This window comes from Haliotis cracherodii, unplaced genomic scaffold (assembly GCF_022045235.1).
Source record: "Haliotis cracherodii isolate W230 unplaced genomic scaffold, xgHalCrac1.p SCAF_5, whole genome shotgun sequence".
In the NCBI taxonomy this organism is placed as follows: Eukaryota; Metazoa; Mollusca; class Gastropoda; order Lepetellida; family Haliotidae; genus Haliotis; species Haliotis cracherodii.
The window spans coordinates 32807734-32831914 of record NW_027266308.1 but is presented as its reverse complement, the minus strand read 5'-3'; the positions used below and the strand labels follow the sequence as shown (position 1 = coordinate 32831914).

At 38.5% G+C, this 24181-nt stretch overlaps 1 protein-coding gene across 3 annotated transcripts in view; it reads right to left on the bottom strand.

Moving 5' to 3' along the window:
• LOC139444352 (alpha-(1,6)-fucosyltransferase-like) overlaps positions 1-24181 on the bottom strand; it is a 147091-nt gene that overhangs the window by 58766 nt on the left and 64144 nt on the right. Inside the window, exon 1 of one of the 3 annotated variants that reach the window (XM_071225287.1) lies at positions 20894-20919. The exons of 1 other annotated variant lie outside the window; for it this stretch is intronic. The gene's annotated coding sequence lies outside the window, so the exon portion shown is untranslated. Of the gene's footprint in view, positions 1-6269; positions 6296-20893; positions 20920-24181 lie in introns of those variants that run through there. One more of the 3 variants, XM_071225292.1, reaches the window with a different exon arrangement.

The following is a 24181-nucleotide window of genomic DNA, read 5'->3' as shown; positions in this document are numbered from 1 at the left end:
CCAGAGTGTCCACGATCACGACAAAGGCTTCAAGCCAAAGCTCACATGACACATATCCCAAGCAATCAAAATCACCTCAGCGATCAGACTTAACTCAGAATACGAAATTCATAAAACCTACGGCTGAATCGAGACTATTTTTGTGCTCAAGCATGATCAAACCGCATGAAAGATCGTATCTTCCTTTATAGCACACTTGGACGGAAATTAATGTGACTCCACTCCGTGTTTGCTCCAAACATCTGATATGGCTCCAGACTTGGGAACAAGACTTAACGAAATAAATCAGTGTTACAGAAAATTGCACTGCTGAATAATTGATGTGAATCAAACATGCGGAATAACACATGTCTTGTAATAAACCTCTTCTCAGGTGCTACATAATGAAAGCTCCCCGTTCAGTCATTAATTTCTCATTAGACTTCAAGCATGTGTGTTGGTTGGATACGTAAGTGTAACTACCGTTTAGATTTCAGACCACAATACACTGTTACAATACAGTCGAATGAGCCGATTGATCAAGCGTCTCTTAAGAAACAGTTATAGACTAACTTGAAATCAGTACAAATCACACTTCGAAAGTCACAAGATAAGCAAGATAACCAATTGTTCACCTACATTTTAAGGTTAGTTTTCCTTCCATCCTACTCATAAAAGACAAAGGTTTGGGTTATTTTATGTCAATAACTACACCATGTTTGATACCTTTTAAACCAAGACCACATACCGTTTGATCACCCATCCAAGTTATACCCATATGCAGAAGCCATTGCCAGTACCACCATTTGTCAGCTTTTGCAAGGTACTAAGGTCCTCACCAGCCGCCAAATCCACAGGGTTTATGTTTCTGATGTAGGAACTGCTCTGTTTGACACAGTAAGAATCACTCCATCACTGTGATAAGATTACTCCCAGTGTTCACAGAAGTTCACCTCTGTCTGCCTCCGGCACTGGTGCAGAGTTCCAGTTTTCATACATATCATTTCTGGGGCAAAATTAACCTTAGAAGTGTAAGGTATGACTGTGATAGAAATATGTCTGATCATCAAAATTTTGACTAATTTTAATCTGCATACTGCTTGGTCAGAACTCAGGGATTTCATCTATGCTTTTCAGCCCATCATCGGTTACCATCAAGTGGCATCACAAATCTCTCAGCCACTGAAGCAGATTAGCTGTACTTTTTACACTCAGGACACTTGTTATTACAAACTGAAAAAGTTGGAGACTTATTGTATATGACAATTACACGTGTTGATATATCGGACATCAAAAGACACTTGGATAAGATTCTCTTTTCTTTAATTGTGCTACAGGGCACGCACAAAGATGTTTAGATGTGCCCTTTGAAATTTAAGGGTGACCTCAAGAAGACTCGTTGACCCATCGACATACTCCACATACATATAATACATATGAATGTACCCGTGAAGATTCCAGGGTAGAATAGGTCTTAAGCAACCCATGCTTGCTGTAAAAGGTGACTACCGTATTTTCTTGAGTATAGTGCGCACTTTTTTTCGGAAAAACACAGCTGTGTAGAAGGGGGTGCGCATTATACACGAATTATGAGTTTGGATGTTTTTTCCTCCCATGGAAAGACATTACGTACCGTGAGCACGAAACACCGGAAATACCATGTCAACAAATCCATACTGAAGTAGGCAAAATAATGATGTAATTACACTGTCTGTCTATAAAAAGTGTTCTTTGTATTTCTGGACTTATGTTTGTAACTTACTTCATTAATTTTATTCAAAATTTCTTATAATATTGTTTTTATTAATTTCGGCGAAATCGTGTGTGAAGCGATCGGAAGATCGCACAACTCACCGTTATTAACAGCAACCACGGTCAGAATACCGCTATTGACGCCTTGAAACGAACTTTAGTTGACAGAGAATGGATACATATATCATAAATGACATACTTTGACTCGTTAAAAGTCATATTTGTTTTTGTTTGACGATTCTATGTCAACATGAAATTCTCGCGCTCACGTGCTCACGTGCGCGTGAGCCTTGACGGTGACTGGTCAGACATGTTCCATGTAAAAAATAATACCCGGGAATAGCGATCAGCTGCTTCGCTTAGGGTTATTATTATTTTAAATATGTTTAGTAAAGGCTGCATATAATTAAGAAAATAATGGAATATATTATTCCTGATAAATAAAATAGTTTCAGATACAATTGTTGCCGATCCTTGCATTAAAAATCCTATAAAGTTATATCACTGGGTGTGTCTTGACCGAATCACCGGTCGATTCCAAGAAAACGTGTGTACAGCTGATTGCTGTTTCCGGCTTAGTTTACGAGAAAATACACAAGGCAATCTTAATCCCTAGATATAAAACAATGCCTAGCAGAACAATAAATACTATTTAAACGGTAAATAAACATGTCTGGTGATTTTTTATCTCAAATTTCGAATTTGTACTGACGAAGTTTCTCAGCACCCGTTCGTTTGCCGGACTTCGCTGAAAGGGTACGGTGTAAATTTTTTCTGCGCATAATATTCAAATTTCTTTTTTTCCAAAATATTGAACCCGCTAGAGGGGGGTGCGCATTATACATGGGTGCGCACTATACTCAAGAAAATACGGTATGCTTGTCATAAAAGGCGACTAACGGGATCGGGAGGTCAGGCTCACTGACTTGGTTGATGCATGTCATCGATCCAAATTGCATGGATCGATGTTCATGATATTAATCACTGGATTGTCTGGTCTAGACTCGATTATTTACAGACCGCCATCATAAAGCTGGAATATTGCTGAGTGCGGCGTTAAACAACAAACCAATCAACCAACCAAGGTAATAAGCAATTTGCCCTTTTTCCTGTCATTTAGTTTCACAGTACTCATTTCAATTCCCGAATCCTTGTATAAATAAATCTAATTGTTCATAAGACATGGCCATATCTTCATCATTTCCCTTCTGTTGGTCTAGTTTAATGGAGCAAAAGTACATTTATTACTTACGAGGGCAAATATATTGGGATCCATAACAATCATATGTGCCCTAGGGTTAATTTAAATCACGTCAAGATGAATCCAGAGAAAGAGAGTGCTTATACAGTGTTATATCAATTCAGGGGAGCAATATCTACCTAGCAATAAACTGTACCTATAAGCAGGAGGTCAGCCTGTAGACAAATATAAACCCTTTCCCCAAAGGGTCTAAGCTGGAAAATGTAAGCGAGTCTGGAAACAATTTTTCAACAATGACAAGTATAGCAAGTAATTGGACATGCCCTGTTTGTCCCAGCATCAGGTTGTGTTGTAATCACTGACAGCATCTCAACGAGAGGAGAAAGTAGAAGGTAGGACGCACAGGTCGTCAGTGTCCAGTCTGGGCAAGATTGCCTGATTAGAGCTCTCAGTGATGTCTCTTGTTTAATTAGGGTAACCACCTGTTGTCTCATGGAACTAGATTGTCAACCTGAGTTTGTGTTCAATAGAGAACCAGAGTTGATTATGCAGGCCCATCAGATAAGATCCCATCTGGATTGGAGGTTTCAATGCTTCTACACAGTAATTGGATTGGTCGATGGAAATACTGAGATGCACTGTTGTCTCTGTAATATATAATGTTCAATTGAATACCAATCTACACTTGTGAAGACACATGGCTATCTGATTTGCCAGTCAGTGTCTTCTAAAATCCCATACACGTCCGCTGGTCATCAGTTGGACATCTTGACGTCATGATGATGTGACATTTACACGCTCATTGTTGGCACTTTGAGTTTCTATACTGAGAATTCACTGTGGGGCTACAAGGCAGGTCAAATTACTTTGTAACTTGTAAACTTGTAATTATTAATCTGTTACATTTGTCAAAAGCAGGGTTGGAGGGATCATACGATCTCATCGTTCTTGCATGCCCAGAGATCGAAGACTGCTCAGCTCGTAAAAGTCTGTACTTCCTACCATTGAAACAAATAAGTACTTTTTTCCCATATACACACAAGAAGTTAATGGAGTCTGGCTTGCAGGAAATAACACAAACAAATGAGACAACTCTGCAATAACAACTCGGATGATTTACTAATCTAAGCGGACTACTGAACTACAGATAGAGCAATTAGTAGCATCTCTCCAAGAATAACGACAGATACATAGCTGTAATCAATCAGTCGGCGGGAGTAAATGGCCGATCTGACCCAACTATCAGTGTTTGCTGTTAGGGGAGACACAGAGGGGGAAGTGAATGAATGGTCAGCAACATGATACCATATCACAGGGGCTGCTTGAAGACAGTCAAGGACGAGAATACATGCCATTCGACAAATTATGATGAAACAGAGGCAGATCAAGGATGTTGAAAAAAGGGGGGCTGCACAGAATACCCAAATCGTGAAGGTTGACATGTAAGCTGTTTGAAAATGGGGGTAACAGAATACCCAAATCTCAAAGGTTGACATGTAAGGTCTTTGAAAAGGGGGGTCAACAGAATACCCAAATTATGAAGGTTGACATGTAAGGTGTCTGAAGAAGGGGGGTCCACAGAATACCAAAATTATTTTGGTTGACATATAAGGTGTCAGAAAAAGGGGGATCCACAGAATACCCCAATTATTTTGGTTGACATATAAGGTGTCAGAAAAAGGAGGCTCCACAGAATACCCCAATTATTTTGGTTGACATATAAGGTGTCAGAAAAAGGAGGGTCCACAGAATACCCAAATTATTTTGGTTGACATATAAGGTGTCAGAAAAAGGAGGGTCCACAGAATACCCAAATTATTTTGGTTGACATATAAGGTGTCAGAAAAGGGGGGGTCCACATAATACCCAAATTATTTTGGTTGACATATAAGGTGTCAGAAAAAGGAAGGTCCACAGAATACCCAAATTATTTTAGTTGACATATAAGGTGTCAGAAAAAGGAAGGTCCACAGAATACCCAACTTATGAAGGTTGACATATAAGGTGTCAGAAAAAGGAGGGTCCACAGAATACCCAAATTATTTTGGTTGACATATAAGGTGTCAGAAAAAGGGGGGTCCACAGAATACCCAAATTATTTTGGTTGACATATAAGGTGTCAGAGAAAGGGGGTGGGGGGGTGGGTGTGTGTGTGTGTGTGTGTCCACAGAATACCCAAATTATTTTAGTTGACATATAAGGTGTCAGAAAAAGGGGGGTCCAAAGAAAACCCAAATTATTTTAGTTGACATATAAGGTGTCAGAAAAAGGGGGGTCGTATGACAGTTGACATGTGTCTGGAGAAGGAGGGGTGCACAAACTAGTGTCAATGGCTTGCAACTCTAACTACATCATTGCAGGCAAACCAGTGACTGAATTCATGAACATCGAAGAAGGCTGTTGGTAACAACAACATACAGTCAGATTGCTTGTAACCATCCAAACCTCTAAGGACCCTTTTGCCCGGATCCTCACAGGAATAATGATGGAAATATAGACTACTTATACTCAGCAGCACAAATCCAACTGTCATTTCTTCTTTATTGTAGGGTTTTCCTCGGCCTAACAAAATCTATAAACAATGCTTTTTATGAAGAAACTCTGCATTGAGGTTGCAAAGGAAATTATTCAGTCTAGACCAAATATTTTTCTGTCAAAGGCAAACATTTTGGTTTGAGAAATATTTGGCTTGACAAAAAGTGAGAGCTAGAGCTACAGTGCCATTGACCTGACCATGAGTCTCCTGTAACAAATACAGAAAAGGGGGATCTGATCATTCTTTTCAGAAACCTAGTAAAACTCGCTCTCAGTTGTCAGAGTCTGTGCTGCTTAACAGCCAGAAAGCACTCCTAAATCTTGAATGACCTTTTCATTCAACAACACATTTCACATAGATCTAAATTTTTAACCCCAAAATTGTTAATGGACAAGAGATTGTGAAATTCTTTTACAATGACCGTGGAAAGGGAAAATCAGTCCTCCATCTTCATTAATGATCATCCAAGAGTTGCAATCTCTGTTTGCTATTGACAAAACAATTACTGCTAAATCTTAGTCTCTATTGGGTGAGAACGACCAAAAATATGGCCTCCGGGCAAAAGAGAAAAACAGCATGGAAGCACAATGCCTGGTCAGCACTGCTAGAAAAACTGTGAGTAAGCAATTATTTCTGGAGAAATTTCGACAAATTGATCATTGTGATGGAAAGGGGGTCAGAAAAAGCGAAGAATGTAATCAAGAAAAAAAATGGCTGGAGATAGAAGCCTTGTGATTTATTGAGTTGGAGAGGTGTCTATTTAATCATCAAATCGATAAGTAATATTTCAATGCAACCCACTGGATATTTCCGCTGGAAGCAAATGCTTTATGTTACCTCGTCTTCTTGGCATAATAATGGATATACACCACTGCTTGATTCTCTAGGCGCCAGGATGAAGCTTACAAAACTTAAGGGGTTTGCATGCTGAAGGCTTGCTTGGAATGTTTTTGTCCAATGAAACTGTGAAATACATACAAAAATTCAGTGAAGGAGATTATGTTCAAATAAACATCAATACTTCTTCACATAAAGGATGTGCTCCAATGTGGTGAATAGAGCCGTCGTCCTGAGACGGATAAGCGAGATGGTTCTGACCTGTGGTGTTGCTTGTTGATCTGTATGGTATGAATGAGTAGGGTTTACCCAGCCCTTAATATCTTCCAGCAATATCACAACTGGTGACACCAAGAGGGGCTTGAACCATTGTACATTGATGGGTGAATGCCTTACTGCCAAGCCAGCCCGCCACCCAGCACAATCAGCAATGAGTGGTCAGAGGCCTCAATCCAGATGAGCTCACAGCACTGTCCTCCACCCCCCTACAGTCAGTGCAATTCTCATTCCTGCTTCAGTCACCTAACATCACCATTAACATAAAGCAATGGGGGCCTACTGCATTGATCCTTACAGGACCTAAATGTGATCTGAACATGATATATTGTGACCTAAATGTGATCTGAACATGATATGATTGAGTGCTGAATGTGACTTGAACATGTGATTGTGTGACCTAAATGTGATCTGAACATGATATATTGTGACCTAGATGTGATCTGAACATGATATGATTGAGTGCTGAATGTGACTTGAACATGTGATTGTGTGACCTAAATGTGATCTGAACATGATATATTGTGACCTAAATGTGATCTGAACATGATATGATTGAGTGCTGAATGTGACTTGAACATGTGATTGTGTGACCTAAATGTGATCTGAACATGATATATTGTGACCTAAATGTGATCTGAACATGATATGATTGAATGCTGAATGTGACTTGAACATGTGATTGTGTGACCTAACTGTGATCTGAACATGATATATTGTGACCTAAATGTGATCTGAACATGATATGATTGAATGCTGAATGTGAATTGAACATGTGATTGTGTGACCTAAATGTGATCTGAACATGATATATTGTGACCTTAATGTGATCTGAACATGATATGATTGAGTGCTGAATGTGACTTGAACATGTGATTGTGTGACCTAAATGTGATCTGAACATGATATATTGTGACCTTAATGTGATCTGAACATATGGTTGAGACCTGAATGAGACCTGAACATGATATATTGTGAGCTTAATGTGATCTGAACATGATATATTGTGACCTTAATGTGATCTGAACATGATATATTGTGACCTTAATGTGATCTGAACATGACTGTGGCATTAATGTAATCTGAACCTCATATGACTGTGGCCTAAATGACTGAATATGATCCGAATGTGACCATTTTTGGGTCATGACAAAGCTCAGGTCATATCAAAATGTAAAAATACCATGGTGTGGTCCTGTCCATAGGGTTCCTTTCATTGGTAACTACAGAGAATACTTTCATGAGATTGTGCAGAAATTCTGCCCCTTCACAAGCCACTGAAAAAAGACATGGAGCCTGATCTCAGTCAGGAGTGAGTGAGGGAGTTCAGGTTTGCGCTGCTTCAAATGTATTTCAGTTATTTCACAACATTTTAGAGTTTGAAAAGTGAGTGAGTATGATTTTACACTGCTTTTTGCAATATTCCAGCAATATCACGGCCGGGGACACCAGAAATGGGCTTCACACATTAATATTGTACCCATGTCGAAAATCGAACACGGGTCTGTGGCGTGACGAGCAAACACTTTAACCTCACCGCCTAGAGTTTGAAAAAAGAACATGATGCAGATAGCAGATGTTAAACATTGACTTGTTTATTTACAGTTATTTCCAAGGATGAGTTTGTTTTATTGTTTTGTTTGTTTGTTGTTTAACGCCAATAATGTCAATAATCAAATCTGGACCAGACAATGCAGTAATTGACACCATGAGCATCAAGCTGCCCGATTTGGATACGAAGACAATAATCAACCAAGTCACTGTGTCTGAGACCGCCAGCAGATGTAGATGTGACCCATTTGTGGAAACCCACCAACATCGTGCTGACCGATCAGGTGTCCCAGAGCTCGGCTGATTCTTGACCAGCAGAACCTGGCAAATAGCAACACCTTAAGGAAGTCTCTTCACTGTGCACCTCGAACAGTCGTGCATCAAGAGTCGCTTTGCCACTTGTTTTAAGTCAATCTATCGCCAAAATGAAGCGATGAAGGCAAGTCTTTAGACCAAAGTCAAAGATAGGGTGTCATATATCATTGTATACGTGAACGAGAGTAGCACAGGACACAAGACAGAAGACTGAACATTAGATGACAGACAATCAGGTGTGAGTTCGCAGGTTGTCTACACCCATCTTAGTACTATCCATTCTACAGCAACATTTATATATCACTGACATTAGTCACCTATTCCAGTCACCGTTTCCTTCAAGTATCGGAGTCTCAGGACCTGCCAGAATCTACACAGACGACGAAGACTTTCTTCTAAATATCTCCCTAACCACCAATTCTATCAGTCAAAGACAATGAGATAATGAATCCACTTAGATTTCACTTGTTTATCTAGTCTAACAGCATCACATATGTATGAATGGTAAAGAGGAAATGAGTTTGAACCGTAACAGTCTCCAAACAAATTGCTTTTCAAATGAATACATACTTAAGAATGTACACAAAACATCTATATATCACAGTATTCCTTCAACCTTGAGTTCACATTGTGAGTGAGCTGACTTTAATGCTGCTTTGAACATTTCCATTATATTATGGCATGTTAGCTATAGTGGATGGAAAACCCAAAGTGACACAGGTTATAAATGTTTTTATGACTTTGGTGAAAATAAATGTATGGGTATGTTGCCTACAAACCAAGGATCCTAATCTCAGCCAATCTGGTATCTGAACCCTATCTTTCAAACATTTTCCATCTTCCCAAAGCAAGAGAGTAAACTGACTTTAAAAGTCCAGTTTCCACCCTTGCCAAACTAAGCTAGAATTAGTGGGCTCGATCATAGCGCCACCAGTGGCTATTACCAGTTATGTCCCCGCTAAGCCTCTTCTATGGACCAATGAGATTCCACCTCTCGTATCAATTGCGTTTGTTTCACCCAAAATGTTGGCGCCCAGTTAGGATGATCTGATCGATAATCAAGATCTATATTGTGATAAAACGGGTCTTACATCGCGAAATACATCAAATCACGTGAGCACCTTGATTAAAAACATGAAAAGATTTGGAAAATATCTGCTGACAACGAGTTGGCGGTGCACATGTTTTGCAAATCCTGCAATCGACCGAAATGTGCACGACAGTTAACAAACCAGATTTCGATTTCGATGCGCGATTTTGATTGGACTATGCATAGACTCGTTAGTCCAGCCAACATGTAACTCCATAATACCAGCCTAGTTTGGCAAGGGTGGAAACTGGACTTTTATAGTCAGTTAACTCACTTGCCTCGGGAAGATGACATTTTCAGAATCTCCCCTCAAATGTACATATCATAAAAACCTTACACATACAAGTCTAATTTTACAGCCAAATAACATCACATTTTCGATGACCCTCCAAAAAAAATATACACATGTTAAGTCGAACCCTACCCTAAACAAAACTGCCCTATTTTCAAGGACGCATCTTCTTATTCTCTTCAATCAAACAACCCCATACATTACAAGCAATGCTGCCATTCTGCAAACTTACCTTACACAAATAAAACTCAAAGTGAAGGATTGTGAAAGTTCATTTGTTTCCCATCATGCTGCAGTTAGAATTTTCCAAACTTGTCACAAAGGCGAGATGTATTGTTAAATCAGAACAAATGTATATTAACTAAAAAAATAACCTTAATTCAATGCCAGGAATGTATTCTCCATTTCATTATTCCGAGAGGAATGCAGCATATATTGATCTGCCAGGCATACAACACCTCATCATACAAAACATCAGAAAGTAATCACCATAAACAGTAACACCAAATGGACTCATTTTGCAATATCTGTAAAGGTCGGATGTTCTTAAGTATGTGCATTATTCTCCAGCATAACCTAAATAGTAGAGTCACTGTGATATTCTTGTCTCGTACCATCAGATGTTCCAGCGACTGAGAGCTCTGACAGGTTCTTGCATGACATTCCAAGATATGCTGACAAGGTCATTAACAGGAACAAATGCTTGTATGATGGGCAGACAAGATACCTTGAATGTTAGGGTCATAACTATGACTTCTTGAAGCAATTATATGTGTTTGATGTAGGTAACTCCAGCAACCCATATCTAGGTCAGAATAACCCCATTATCCTTACTCTTTCTATGCTTGTCTTAAGAGGCGACTAATGGGAACTGGTGGTCAGGCTGGCTGACTTGGTTGATGCATGTCATCGATCTCAATTGCCTGGATCAATGCTCATGATATCAATCACTGGATTGTCTGGTCCAGATTATTTACAGACCACCGTCATATAGCTGGAATATTGCTGAGTGCGGCATTAAACAACAAACCAACCAACTAACCTTACACTTTCTTGGCACATGAGTGATCGAGATTTGTTTAATACCACTTTAAACAATCTTAATTACACGACTTCATGCCAGCTTGATGTGGGAGGAAAGCCAGCAATATTGCAGGTCTCAGATGTTTACCACTTGGTTAAACCCAAAAGCAAGGGTACTGTGCTGATAGTTGTTATGGAATTTAGCTTCTAATTAGTGCTAACCAGATGCTGTATTGTAAACATACATTCAAGACGACTGTTGAGGCAATACTGAAAAAAAAGACATAACATTGCTTGTGATGTCACTTGTTACAATTGACTGTTCACACTTTGAGTATACAGATGTTGTCTGCCTGGTAGTGTCATATAAACATGCTTCACTTTTGGAGAGTTACCAGTTAGTCATACCAGTTATTTTGATCAATTAACAAGGCAAGAAACCTGTATCCATAAAATAATATTATAGCTTAAAACATGTTTGATACCTTAAACTCACAGCCACATGGGAACCAAGTGTAGAATAGGTACCAAGAACTGTTACATTGTTGTTAGAGGTGACTAAACTGGATCGGAGTGCAGGCTCACGACATTCTTACCCTTTTCATGAACACCTGGTGACATCACTGATTTTCAGTTGGCCATTGATAAAATTTTCATTGCTATTTTGCTTTTACAACCTCTGGAATCTGTTTTATCAGATAATGGACGTTGATGTTTTATATTTATTTGAATGAATGTCATGACACCCCAACAGCTTGAACCAATAATCATAACACCAACCATTGCTTTGTCAGTGTTATTTACGGGCTGCCATGAAATAAATGGAATAATGCTGACTGTGAAGTTAAACAACATTCGCTCACTCAGCCCTAAGCTCACAGGCTTAAGACCAATGAAGATTCTGGGGTAGAATAGGTCTTCAGCAACCCATGCTTGCCGTAAAAGGTGACTATGCTTGTCGTAAAAGGTGACTAACAGGATCGGGTGGTCAGGCTCACTGACTTGGTTGATGCATGTCATCGATCCCAATTGCGTGGATCGATGCTCATGATATTAATCACTGGATTGTCTGGTCCAGACTCAATTATTTACAGACCGCCGTCATAAAGCTGGAATATTGCTGAGTGCGGCGTTAAACAACAAACCAACCAACCACAGGCTTAAACACTGGTTCCAAATAACACATGCTATGCATGCCCATGTCCACATGATACTTACTCTAAAAACAAACTTCTGTTAATCTCAAAGAGATTCCACAGATCAGCTTCTGGTAACACACTAACTTTTGCATTTAGTCTCAGAAATGTGTAATAAAACATTATATGATGTCCCATTTGGGTGATTGTCTAGACAGATGATAAAAGTAACTGCTGAACAAACAATGATTTTATCAAAGTTCAGGTATATTCAGTTCTGAATAGCAGTCAAACACTGCTACACCAACACAGACTGGAGGTGTTTTTATTTACTTATCAAGACTGAGAATCAGGAGATGCCTGCAGATAACTTTTCAACAGTGGTTTGTTAATCCAAATAATTACATTTGTTGCAAACTCGATTTAGAATAATCTGATGATAACTGACAAGGACCAATCAGTGAGGGTGGAATCTTTTCATAATGCTTCGTACAAAAGAGGCCATATTACAAAAATATATGCTTATCAGGGTTGATTTTGCTACATCTAAGCAGCACCAGTGCAGATAAAACATTGCTAGTGCAGTAACATTTATTGCCAGGAAGCACCCAGTGCAGGTAACATTTCTCATCACAGCAGTTATGTTTGACAAAAGTGGAAAACAGAATTCTTTTTTGAGGTTGTTTACTGGATATCATTTGAAAAGACATATACAGAATTACCCAAAAATACCACATCGCAAGTTTATGTTCTCTTTGAATATATTTAATATTCAAAATAACTAAAAATACAGTGTTTCAATTTGTGATAAACTGTTGCAGTCAGTATTTTGGTTGTGCAACTGATTGAATGAAATCTTACCCTGCGTATAATGTTTAAGACATACTGTCAGTTGTTTGATATGAAAATTTCAACATAGATCTGTAAAGTAATTGGCATGTTTTAATCACCATTCCCATTACTGAATATTTTCATCACTATCTTCTCCGAAAACTGTTATATCTGTCCGTGACCTTCCCTTGACCTTACCCCCTACAATAAATGACTGGTGCCACTTTGATTAATAACAGATCCCTCCAAATCATCTGAGAGCAGCTAGGCCCAGACTACAGGCAGAACCCATCTTTAAATGCTGATGATGAAGATTAACAATGTAAATGGTGCTGCTGCAGGCTATAGACTTGATCTGTTTACTGAGGGAGAAATGCCCTGGGCAAATCAGTTGGGGTTCACAGAACTCTCAGCGCAACACACTTAGAATAACCAACAAGCTGTGAGGAACTATAAGTTATCTGTTCAGAGTGAAGGAATGGTGTAAACCCTGGCAAGGGAAGACAATCCTCCTGTCAACGCGCATGTGTTGACGGGGAAATTAGCTCAGATTGAAGGCGAAGAATACGTTGAGTCCAAACTTTTTTAGTCGGCAATAAAACAAAATACAATTAGAAATATGTCGAGCGGAGATTCCAACTCAACAAGTACAAGTGAAGTCCAGCAAGCAGGCGTATCCTACTCGCGGCTGTACATACAGGTGCTGTCGGAATACCAGACTAACTAACAGTAAAGATGTAAACATATATATACACTATTGGACAACAATAGACAGTCAAAGAGACAATAGCGTTGCCCTTGACATGGGGCTTATGGATGTGATTACAGACACGGCCCGAGGAAAATGGATTAAGGCTATAAATGTCATAATGTGAAATGCTGTGTTAGACAAAGGTTCAACTGACCACCGTTACGCATGGATTACATCATGTTAAAATAGTTCAGGTTTCCTAAACGATACTGTACAAAAAGGGTTGTTGTTGTTCAGAAGCTACAATTCTTTAACATTGAGTTGTCCAGAGTGCAGTTAAGTCACTCTGTGACACTCCATTGAACCTTATTTGAAATATATATATATGCTGTTTCACAGAAGGCTATGTGAAGACATTAATTATGTCAAAAATTGGATAAAAAAATAAGCTAACTTAGAAGGAAAAAAATCCTTTTAGGTATATTATTTACACTAATTACAATTCCCGGACATATATTTCATCAGAATGTAAACAGTCAACAGGATCATGAATCTCTTTGTAAGTATATCTATAACTAGATGATTGTTTGTTTATTGCTTAATGCCACACTCAGCAATATTCCAGCTATATGACGGCGGTCCGTACATAATCAAGTCTGGACCAGAAATATAGTGATTGACATCATGAGCATCGATCCACACAATCGGGATACAATGATATACATCAACCAAGTCAGCAAGCCTGACCACCCGATCTGGTTATTCGCCTCTTACGACAACCATAGTCACCTAATACGGCAAACATGGGTTGTGAAGACCTATTATGGGTTGCTGAAGACCGATTATGGGTTGCTGAAGACCTATTATGGGTTGCTAAAGACCTATTCTACCTCGAATCTTCATGGGTCAATAACTGGAGTAGTTAGACAATGTAACTCTGTATTTCTGTGACATTGTATGCAATAATTAACATTCCTGCAGTTCAGTTACAAGGAGGGGTTAGATGTTGCCAAAACTGAAACAGAAAATACAATAATAATACAGATAAATCCCAAGAGCATGAGCATGGTGATGACAAATGTGGCAACATTATCATGGGGAATCTGGGATTGAACCCACGCTCATTGGTCTCTAGCACACCTAAGGGACACAACTCGGCACAGAAACGTGGTACCCAACTGGGACACCCATGCTCCGTAGTATTGCAAATAACTGACTTTCAACTTTCACTTTCCTGTCAAGCCAAGACACCTGTCATGAAAACTATAAATATTTATAACCTCGCAAGAATTTTCCTTCCTTCTCAAATTAGGGTCTGGCGCTATTGGAAAACTGTCCAGTAAGAGACAAACAGTAACATGATTCGTTTTCTTATACCAAACTCAACATTCATTTCGCTCTCTTAAACATTCAGCCAAACAATTGAATTACCAACCAAATTTGACAGAAAATTCACAAATGATTCTACCCATTTTTAGAATATTTATATATAGAAGGCTATTACAAATGAGCAGTAAGTCAAGTCACGTACACAGTAGACACCAAGTGTTCAGCTCAGCATTACCATAATCTTGCACTATTGGCATAGGTAATTGCTCATTTGGAACCTATATATATGGGAGCCTGTACAACAAAAAGCAAATCCATGTCCACCCAAAATGACCCTTGTTTTTTGTGTTTACTAGACCTTGTAGAACGTAATGTCAGAGAGAAAACTGTTTGTTCCTGTGCATGACACATGTTTTGTCTGAGTCCTCCAATCCGTGTGAGCTGCAAGTCTACTGTGGCCGACAAAACCAACTGTGAAGTAATGATGCTGTTCTTTGTCATTGGAATTTCAAACATCCCTCACACCAGATCAATCTCAAAACTTGATCCTGAATTAACAGACAGCAATGTCTGGCATCGTATATCGATTGTATTTGTCGATCAAGGTTGTTAACGTGGACACTAGTCATATTTTGGGATTTGGTTATTGTAACATCAATATTGCCAGCATTCTGAATAAGCCGCCTTTATTCCATGTTTGGTCAGCTGATTAAACTGGGGATTGGGTGGCAGCAATGTGTGACCTGGTTGTCAAGGTTTGTCTGGCCAGATTTAATAGTGACAGGTAGCTGTGGAATAGGTGCAATATTGCTGACTACAGCGTTACGATCACTCAAAGCTTAGGTATTTTGAGAAAACACCCTGAGGCGAACTATGACAATTGTTTCAATGGAAATAAATAGTGTTGCAGCTACTGTACCTCCTGTGCCTTGACATGGAATAGTCCTAGCGCCTTGATCACTTCACTAGAGCGCTTGCACATCTGTCATAACTGACATACCATTTCTCCTGATTTTCTATATTTTTTCCAGACCCGATAAGAGGTACAAAAAAAAATAGTTCCTTGAATTTCAGACACAGGTATTAAATGAAATACTTTTGAAAAATGAAATAATTAATTATGTAAAAGCGCATAAAAAATAAGAATAAAATCACAGCCATATTTGAATATCAAACCTGTAATCATACAGATTAAGAACATTTAGTTAAAACAATTCAAGACTTTGAATGCAACCAAATTGTTGATAAAAGCACCTTTCCATGCCAGGTCCCTGACATTGAAGTTCCATGACCCAGGGAGCCCTGTTTGTGTAATTGGGCAACTCTGGTCAGTCTCTTGTATTGCCGAACGTTGCATCTGTAATGCATTTCAATCACTGATGCAAAGCCTTTTCAATTTCAATGACTAGAAAAATATCAAAAGCATCAAACTTGCAAAAACGTTCATGCACTGCCAACATCTATAGAAGTATGCCAATGATATATGTATAAATAAGCAAAGCACAAGCTTGTAATTTCATTAAATCTCACTTCTTCAAATGCCCACAGCAATGTTTTACAAGTAAAATCAATTGATGTATTGCACTACTATGATAGGCCTCACAACTACAATCCTTACTGTAATTTAGAAGAAGTCTTATTCCCTGGAGGGCATGAGCACTTCCATCCTGCACTCAACAATTTATTCACCATTATTCTGCTTCCAATATTACTGTAGAACTTTATTCACTTTAGTATCAATTATTCTCGTCTTATCCCGACAAGGCTACGTACTTTTCAGAATAAACTAATGATCATAGCAAGTTTTTTCAACTTCCCCTTCAAGCAGGGTCTAAATCTTCTGACGTAATTGCTAATGACAGCCTTTGATCACTGTATGCTTCCATTTTTATGATATTCCTGGATTCCATCATTTAGCCCACCTGTGTCCCAGTAAGCTGCAGCTGATGAGGCACAGAATGTGAATGTTCGTCTTACTCTCTATCATTCAAAATGTGTGGCATCTCTGATGCTAGCCTTGATCATCCAGGGCCCACTTCTTGGAGGAAACATAATAATCACGAAATAAGAAAATCAAATGTGAATATCTTTTGAATGAAATACAGAAATATACCTTCTCAGACTGTGCATTGTGTGGACAATATGTACCAATGTCAGAGCTACAGATAAGCGTATTTGTGTAAAATACCCCAAAAAAACTATTCAAAATTCAATTACTTTCAATTAACTTGCGTACTGAAACGCATGCATTAAATAAAAAACACAATTGTTTGAAAAGAGCATGCATAAATACCCAATGAAGCCTTTTCAGCATGCGTACAACAGAGCTAATTTCCGAAACACAATAACGAGCTAATTTTCTTTCCGAGTCAAAATATATCCAGAACCGTTATATACATCTAAAACATTATTTCAGGGTTTTTTTAAATCTCAAAATGCTTACTCATTTTGGGAAAAACCCAATAGAGTGATGAATGGGTGAGTGAAAAAATCTGTTACCCAATGAAAAATGTAATAACCCAATTAAAATAGAAACCTTAGAGTAAAAACTCAATTGCGCAAAAAGTTATCTGGAGCTCTGCATCTAGACACTCACATGCACAGCAGATGGTTCCTTTAATTCTGAAGTCATGGAAAACCAATCTTAATCTATTATTTGTCCTTTAACTTCTGCTAGATACAAAATATTACTTAAAGAAGATCAGAAGAACACCAGCCAAAAACCTGCTGATACATACAGGAAACACATCATAAATCACAACTGACAAAAGTTCTGCACTCTTCATACATTTTAGCTAACTTAACGTTTCATCTCGTCATTTTATTGGTGATTGTAAAACTAATATGAGTGTGTGAAATTTGAGAGCAAAAAAAATTCAATGGGCCTAACAGCCAGGATATATACTATCCTTTTCATTTTATATGAACATTATGAATGATAAAATATATTCTTTTTTTCAAGTACCTATATTTGGAAAACATGAATACTGAATTTGGTAAGATTAAAATGTTAAAGAAAGACTTTGCCTTATTTGATTTTTTATGCTGTCTTGCTTTTGTGCTTAGCACTTTCCATGGAAACATTCAAAATTCATTTTCATCCATTGTTAAAAGACGTCACTACATTCCAGAATGATGTCATCAGCTGTCACAGTATATAACCAGAAAGTTCTATGGAAAATTAATGATACTTTTTTGGATTCAAAACGCCTATACACACACTTTGCAGATGTTATTGAGTAATTGATGACATGGCTAAAGCAATCGGTACCTAACAATATTTCTGGACACTGAAGAATAAACACAGCAAATCTGTAAACATGTTAATCTCCTAAAAAACACATGGTCAGAATAATGTACAAAAAAATCAGTAGTTGTCTTCTATGTTGAAATATGTGAGTGAGTGAGTCTTAGGTGTGACAAGTGAACACTTCAACCACCAGGCTGTCCCTGAACAAGTTGTGAGTGAGTGAGTGAATGGGTTTCAACATCACAATTATCTCAACTAACTGAGCCCTCCTGGATCAGGCACACCAGTGGTTGATGGAATGATCATTGATCCATGTCGTCAGAATACTCAATTCACCATCAATTATTCCATCCCCTTCCACTTTCAAATGTTCAATATTTAGTTTCTTTAGCCCTTTATTAAAAACAGTCAAACTTCCTCACACAAAAAACAACTTATATTTTGTTGCTTTTCTACAATTAACACATCCAAAACGGACAGTTTTGCATAATTGCAGATTTTTTTGTATTGACAGATCAATTTTTCCTTCATGAATATTCAGCTGCAGCCTCAAAACTAATTTCTTGTCAATATTAAGCAAGCTGCACTTTCGAACTGCCTAATATAAGTGAAATCTAACTAAGCACAGTATCGACCATCTAATTTCCCCAAACAGCTTAAGATGAAAATGTGGATTTTAGAATGACAGGTGGGCCAAGCAAGCATTCCCAGAAGCCTTGCAAGAACAAAAACTCAGGATAAATTGATCATCAAGCTGACAGGCCATTCACCAATGCTTTGAAACGAAGCATCTGCGAAAACTACCCATTCAAACCAAATTCAAGTCACACAGACCACACACAAAAATAAACCCTCCAAATACAAATCTTAGCTAAAAACATACAGTTAATGAAACCTTTGCTACTGCAATCACATTAGAGATAGGTGAAATATATTACAATTAGCTGCAGTTCCGCTTATTTTACCCTAAGGGAAATTTGTCATTTACATAGATATTACTGTCATTGATCAAAGAGGATCAGCAATTGATTAAGTGCTGGAAATTGACGCATAGCGCAGCCCATGTGGATTGGGGTCAGACTGTCCGGTGATGATATTGGCAATCGTCAATCATCAATCCCCACTCTCGGACTCTTCGATTACAGCATGCATGAGCTCGAACAAAAACACCTTTCTTGACTTAGGAACATGGGCTGGCAAGCTAAATATGTTTGCCGATAATATTTGTCAAAGTTCATGATTTTTTCCCTTGAACACCAATCAATAAATTCATTAAATAACCAATTTTTCCATGGATCACATCAAAGTTTTGATTTTTGAAAATACAGATTAACAAAGAGAATTTTTTAAAGCTTTATTTAGAATTCTCTAGGGCTGTCTCATTTCCCTATGAAAACGAAACAAAAATTCTGAGCAAACACTCCAATGTAACCAGGCTTAATTCTGGCTATTTCCAGTTTTTAATCAAAATATTCAAGTATTAATCTTTCATGCTCTCATGTTTTGAGGACAAAACAAATACTGACTTAATGCCTAGTCACAGAGACAATAAAGCAGGTACACAAGAATGTCCATCAAAATGTCCTTGTCCATGAAATGCAGGATCGTTATCACCACAAGTCACCACAGAGGAGGGAGATGTCAACATACCAGATTAACAAATTCACGTCTTCGAAGCAAAGCGTTTCTGTGACTGTTTAAACAAGGTTTAAAAAATTGAAAAACCTGATCAAGTATCTTGCTAAAGGGATATTATAAATCATGAAACATTATAGATTATAAAACAATAATCCACATAAGGTTTTATAATAAAATTAGAAGATAAAAAAATCTTCACTAGTTAAACAACATAGATATGATAAACAAACAAAGCTTTGAGACAGACATTTTCAACTGTTAGAACAGAGCAATGGGTCTGTAGCTCACATGTTTGAACTTTTATTCTCATCAAATAGACACAGTAACAGGAATTTATCTAAAGACACAGGTACATTTATTTATGTGAATCAACATCAGATGAATTAAATAAATAAATCTAAATTAGGTGAGGTCATCTCTTGGTCCATGATCAAAAATTAATTTGAGAGATTGCTTAGATTTTACTTTGTGTTTGTTTGTTGTTTAACTCTGCGCTCAGCAATATTTCAGCTATGTGACAGCGGTCTGTACATAATTGTGCCTTCACCAGACAATCCAGTGATTGACATCATGAGCATCAATCTACGCAACAGGGATATATGATGACATGCATCAACTAATTCACCAAGCCTGACCACACGATACCGTTCGTTGCCTCTTACTACAAACATAGTCGCCTTTTACGGCATCATGGGTTTCTGAAGACCTATTCTAACATGGACCTTCAAAGGTATTTTACTTTGTGGAAGACATAGTTTAGAGCTGAAGAGGGAACATGTAGCATAATGGGCACTCCAAACTATACATCTGTTTAAAAAGTATAAGATGGACAACGGCAACCATAATGAGTGAGTGAGTGAGTGAGTGAGGGAGTGAGTATGGTTTTACGCCGTTTTTAGCAATATTCCAGCAATATCACGGCGGGGGTCACCAGAAATGGGCTTCACACATTTTACCCATGTCGGGAATCGAACCCGGGTCTTCGGCGTGACGAGCGAACGCTTTAACCACTAGGCTACCCGACCGCCCCTCAACCATATTGGATACCTCAGCCATAACTGATGTATACTGTATTTGGCTGTCATATTATCCTGAAAGGGTCAATTTGGCTCGCCACAATTGTCAGACAAGGCAAGTCAAATATTGCAGATAATTCAAACAATTACCTCTGGGTACTGAGCTGAATTTTGTCATATGATTATGTAAACAGTAATTTGCCAGGAATAAACATTGGTATTCTTGTATCCTTGACATGTTTATTTGTTTGTTTGTTGTTGACCGCCACATTCTTTAATAATCAAATCTAGACCAGACAATCCAGTGATTGACATCATGAGCATCAATGAGCAATTGGGACACGATGACATGGATCAACCAAGTCACCGAGCCTGACTACCCGATCCTGTTAGTCGCTTCTTACATCAAGCATGGGTTTCCGAAGATCTATGCTAAAGTGGACCTTCATGGGTTTACTTGACATGTACAAAAGATGAATATTGTGAAGTAAGACAGTGGATGATTTTTGTTTTATGTCACAGTATATTCCAGCAATATTATGGCAACCTGTAAACAACTGAGCATGGATGAGTCAAACCAAATTCAAACCCACAACCAATGAATCATGGCACTAACTTAAAGGCTCAACTCACTACAGCAAGTTGCATCATCTCAATCCACTGAGCCACCTACAATCCCAACCATTGTAAGTTAAAGACAGGAGTTACAATACGCACACATTATATAGGGGCACAACACCATCTTCCCAATACGAAAGCTACATCACATATGGCATACTGGTGAGATTACTCTAAGAAACATGATGCAGTTTGGTTGGTTGTTGGTTGGTTTGTTGTTTAACGCTGGACTCAGCAATATTCCAGCTATATGACCGTGGTCTGTCAAAAAATCAAGTCTGGACCAGACAATCCAGTGATTGATATCATGAGCATCAATCCATGCAATTGGGATCGATGACATGCATCAACCAAGTCAGTGAACCTGACCGCCCGATCCCGTTAGTTGCCTCTTACGACAAGCATAGTCGCCTTTTACGGCCAGCTTGGGTTGCTGAATACCTAATATACCCGGATCTTCGCGGGTCTGATGCAGTTTGAGTACACAACTGAAGTCCACCAAGCTCCTATTGAGGCAGTATAGAATTATTTTAATACTCTCTGCACTTATTTTTCTACCATGGCAATCAACTTATAAACATTCGTAAGTGTTCTCATTTATTTACTACAAAGCACCATACTAAAATGAAAACAGTACTTTGCACTCCCTTTTTAAGGAGTAGTCAGTCACTACAGTTGTTTAATTCCCTTCCTGTCAGCTACTAATTTTGCATCATTGTCTATTGCTACAGTTTCTGTATTGCCTCACTTTCTATTCCTACAGTTTCTGTATTGACTCAATGTCTTTGGCTAGTTTTGTATTCCATTATTGTCTATCACTACAGTTTCAATAATCCCCCAAGTCGCTACAGATGATATATATTCCCATCCTGTCAGTCACAACAGTTTTGATATTCCCTACCTAACTAAATCACCAGTGAATACAATTTGTATATTCTATTCTTAACTCACCAGTAAATAGTTTTAACATTCCCATAACTCACCCAGTCAATATAGTTTTCATATTCCCTTCTCACACAGTCAATCCAGTTTTTGTATTCCCTTCCTAACTCACCAATCAATACAATTTTCATATTTCCTTCCAAACTCACCCGTCAATACAGTTTTCATATTCCCTTCTCAAACAAATAGTCAATAGTTTTTTATATTCCCAACTCAACCCTCAAGTCAATACAGTTTCCATATTCCCTTTCCAACTTACCAGACAATACAGTTTCCACATTCCCTTTTCAACTCACCAGACAATACAGTTTTCATATTCCCTTTCCAACTCACCAGACAATACAGTTTTCATATTCCCTTTCCAACTCACCAGACAATGAAGTTTCCATATTCCCTTTCCAACTCACCAGTCAATACAGTTTCCATATTCCCTTTCCAACTCACCAGACAATACAGTTTTCATATTCCCTTTCCAACTCACCAGACAATACAGTTTCCATATTCCCTTTCCAACTCACCAGACAATACAGTTTTCATATTCCCTTTCCAACTCACCAGACAATACAGTTTTCATATTCCTTTTCCAACTCACCAGACAATGAAGTTTCCATATTCCCTTTCCAACTCACCAGTCAATACAGTTTCCATATTCCCTTTCCAACTCACCAGACAATACAGTTTTCATATTCCCTTTCCAACTCACCAGACATTATAGAATATAGTTTCCATATTCCCTTCCTAACTCACCAGTCAATACAATTTTGACAGCAAACCAACCAAACTTCTGGGACAGACACAATTATCCCTTCAATCTCCACAACAAACAATTTGTCACTTTTCACTGACCTCAGAGGTCAATGTCACAGGTCAACACTTGTACAAATGCACATTGGAATTCCAGCAATCATGTCTGGCTCAGGAGACGTATTCCCTTGGTCCAACTGCAGCCCTAGGGGAATGTGACTAACACTCGCTTGCCTCTGAATTCATTACTTGACATTGCATCCCAACTATAGAGTAGAAATGAATATTCTATCTTGTATTCAATTTATTATTATGCTCTGTCAACATGGGATGTAGATGTAAGAAAAGATTTCTCAATTTTGAATATAGACATGTTTTGTTTCAGAAGCATATTGTTACATAGTACAATGCACAGCAGATACCTGCTCTGTAGTCTAGAAGTAGAGTGTCTGCCCAGACAGCAGAAGGTACAGGAGTCAGTATACTGTGTCTGAGTGGGGTATTCATTTTAAACTGCGGCATGTGTCTCAGTGGGCTAGCACTATAAAATCGGCATTAGTCGGGACTAGTTCAAGGAGCCACACACATGCACATGCACATGCACAATGCTATATAAGTGCAATAGTGAGTGAGTGATTATGGTTTTATGCCGCTTTTAGCAATATTCCAGCAATATCACGGTGGGGGACACCAGAAATGGGCTTCACACATTGTACCCATGTCGGGAATCGATCCCGGGTCTTCGACGTGATGAGCGAACGCTTTAACCACTAGGCTACCCGACTGCCCCTGTAAGTGCAATAACCTTGGACGCGACGTGAAACACCATTTCACCTCACCTCTCCACAAGGTCTTCTTGTGTAGGTCTTCTAGTTTATGTATACAGTTACTGCTTGTTTGTTGTTTAACCCACCTAACAATATCCCAGCTATATTGTGTCAGTCTGTAGATAATCAAGTCTGTACTACCCTGTCATTGACACTATTAGACATGACATAGGGGTTCAACACAACGACATGCAACTAACCAAGTCACTGAGACTGACCATCTGCACCATTAAGTAGCCTCTTAAGACCATCATAGAGGGTCAATTCTGCAATTCTAACCGAAATCCCCCAGGATGCTAGACCCATT